This window comes from Limulus polyphemus, unplaced genomic scaffold (assembly GCF_000517525.1).
Source record: "Limulus polyphemus unplaced genomic scaffold, Limulus_polyphemus-2.1.2 Scaffold948, whole genome shotgun sequence".
Taxonomy (NCBI): Eukaryota; Metazoa; Arthropoda; class Merostomata; order Xiphosura; family Limulidae; genus Limulus; species Limulus polyphemus.
Window position 1 is genome coordinate 42,060 of NW_013666558.1, and position 3,169 is coordinate 45,228.

At 33.6% G+C, this 3,169-nt stretch overlaps 1 protein-coding gene across 1 annotated transcript in view; it reads left to right on the top strand.

The window, feature by feature from the left end:
• Positions 1–1,547: 1,547 nt before the first annotated feature.
• LOC106461378 overlaps positions 1,548–3,169 on the top strand; it is a 25,320-nt gene continuing 23,698 nt past the window's right edge. Inside the window, exon 1 of the mRNA XM_022388326.1 lies at positions 1,548–1,676. The gene's annotated coding sequence lies outside the window, so the exon portion shown is untranslated. The remainder of the gene's footprint in view (positions 1,677–3,169) is intronic.

Genomic DNA, 3,169 nt, shown 5'->3' on the forward strand with positions numbered 1-3,169 from the left:
TTTCAATATTCTATAGTGTTCCCTTTAGGCATTTACAGAAACCTTAACGTTATTTATTATTTCCTGTAGCCAGCTCCATGTGTTTGTTAGAGCGGTAGGATCAGCCACATCACATAGTATGTTTAGCATGTTGTTTTCTTTGTACTACGTTTAACATTGTTATAGTTTCATGGACAATTTGGATATTACTTTATTATCTTCATAATCATTTTCTGTGTTGTAACATTGGAAAGTTACTGCTACTAACTCAACACAGTTTAAATAGTAACATATGTCATAAATTGGTCACAGATGTCACTTTAACATGAGACTGTAGAAGTGATTGAACGAGTTTTCTTTGACCCAAAGACGCTATACATTTGTACTATGGTTACGTTTTTCAAAGACATCTACTTCTACGACAGTAGTTCAAGCCCACAACTAGTGTTTCTCTGTTTCCTAAGTAATGTATAATATTTATTTACTGTTACCCTCCATTAACTTTAGTAGTTAAGCTATTTAATAAACCAGTGTCACTATTTTTTTATTTTTATACTTATATGATTAAAATGTTTAAGTATTGCTAGCTTTATATATCTATTTAGAACTACCTTAAATCCCCTAAGCTGACCTGGCTTCTGTAGATATTATTGGAATTATGCCCGAATATATCATTAACACAATTGCTACTACTGTACCAGAAATCAACCAGGTATGGATTCAACGTTAAAACTGGTATACAATTAAAAACATTTTATTTAGACCTATCTATGACCTTCAAAAAGTTGACGACTCTACGTGTTGCAACGTCATCCTCAGGAGTGAAATACAAGACAATGCTAAATAGAAATGAAGGTATGGCGAATATTTCTACAAGAATGTGTATTGATCTCCTTTGAATGGTTTAGCATGAATTTATGTAAAATAGCATACACGTCACATGACCTACTAACAAGTTATAAATACTTTAGCATTGGCTTGTAATTTACTCCTGACAGTGACGTCGAAACATGTAGAGTCGTCAACATTTTGAAGACTATAAATAGGCCTAAATAAAATGTTTTTAATTGTGTACGAGTTTTAACGTTGAATATTATTTATGATTTTAACTTTATACACAAGTGCCAAAATACAATAATACACTTATGATTTTACATGTTTCCCACATAAAAGATTTAGAAAATAAACTTCATTTCTTCCACAGTACTGTTATTTGACCTAGCTGTCTGTCCGTTCAGCTGTGGTTTTCTCGTCCTTTCAAGACTTTTGATGGCAGTGAAAACAACTGAAATTATTAATTTACATCTTTAGTGATTCCTATAACTAGTACTGTGTCGTGAAATAGACAATAATTTATGGACGAGGTTTAGGTATGAGGTACAACACTAAAAATAAAAGGGGAAGGGAATGGGGGTGTAAACTGTTCTCTTTAACCAATGACGTTGTGTTCGTTTTGCTCCGCCTATTCCCGTGAGGGACAATCTGGGAAGCCATCCGCACTCTTCATGTCCTTCACAGTTTCACAATGATCTGTAGAATAGGTGGGACTGCCGATTACTAACGGGCTAATTTCGCGGGAATAAGAGCACGTTGGACATCATGGAAGTTTTTGCTGGAACTCTGCATTGATGTATGAGAACTAAAAACGCATTAACAAGAAATTGAAACATGTTTTACACGAAGTTGTTTTCCAGCAGGTAAGTTAGAAGCCGAAGAACAACATTAATTTTGCCTTTTTTTTTTTCTTTCCTTTTTTGTAACTATTTCCCTCCATCTTATTTATTTGTTACCAACAGGCTTGTATGACGACATATTTCTGGTTGAGGGAACGAAGCAATTAACTCTATTAGAAATATGTCGTTATACAAGCTTGGTGGTAACAAATAAATGGAAAAAAAAAAGATTTATTAAGACTTTTTTTTTCGATTCTACGATATTTTCTTGTTTAATTAATTTAAGCACAAATGTTAGAGCTAATCTTACACCAAGCAAATTTAAACGTTCGAAGTTTGTAAGTTTCGTGCTGTGACTCTAGTTACAAAATTGTTCTTAAACGAATACTTTTAAGTTTTATCGTGAAAAAAAAAATCAGCATGTGTTGAGATTTTAATCTAAACAATAATTACCTTTCGTGCGTATTCTGTGAAAAGCAACAAGCGTGTAAGTGAGATGAAAATATCTAAGTCTAACATGCTTGGTCTGCTTTGCTTTTGACGTTAAGCATTTTCCTGTTGATGTATTTGGGCATGGTGACCCCGTAGAGAAGTTCGGAACTAATGCTTTTGACCTCCTTAGGCCTAATTATTTCTTTGCCGGATATAACATGAGAACAAAAGTGAACTGAATCTAATTGTGCATCAAGAGCTTCCTAGTTCCTTTTATTGACAGTGAATGGCATCAGGGAACGTCTGAGAAATTAGTTTGTAGATTCGGGAAAAGCATATCACGTCAATAACTGTACGTAAAACTTTCGTCCTAGTTTTGTTTTTGTTAAGTGCCCTAGATACCTGCCCAGAGTTCTACTATTTGTATTAACATGTAAGTATAAATAGTGTTACAAAGATAAGAGTTGTACTGATGAGTTGTAACATCATGAATTGGTATTCTTTACCTGGACGTATACGCCTAAGGTAAGAAACTAAACCCTTTCAATACGTAAAGGTTCGACACGTTAATAATAATAATATTTACCCTTTTCATCCATAAGGGTTTAATATTATTTATTATTTTATAATAAGTGTATAATCTACCGACAAGAATAATATAAGTAAGTGAAATTATAGAATAACAAGTTTTTAATTCTTTTGATTTACACCTAGAAAAAAGCTTTACTGATCTTTCTATTTAACTCAGAATCGTAAAAGGAACTACTGTAGGGGGTGTAGGTATTGGGGGTGGGCAAGATTTATTTGACCTAGTGAAATGTGCGCCAGAGGTACATCCATTACGGTCGGGGTCCAGGGCTCGCCTTGGAGCCCTGGAAGTTCTTGGGTTCTGGATTAAGTTGTATGTATTCTCCTGCTTTTCCCCCGAGAGTAATTTTCTTAATTTTTTACACCACTGGACTATACACATTTTAAAAAGTTTATTCAACTGATAATCCTAATAATGTCCTTATACTTTAAAATAAAAAAACGTGCTCATATTTGTTGTACGATAAACATAGAAAATCACATCCTTTTGATAAGGG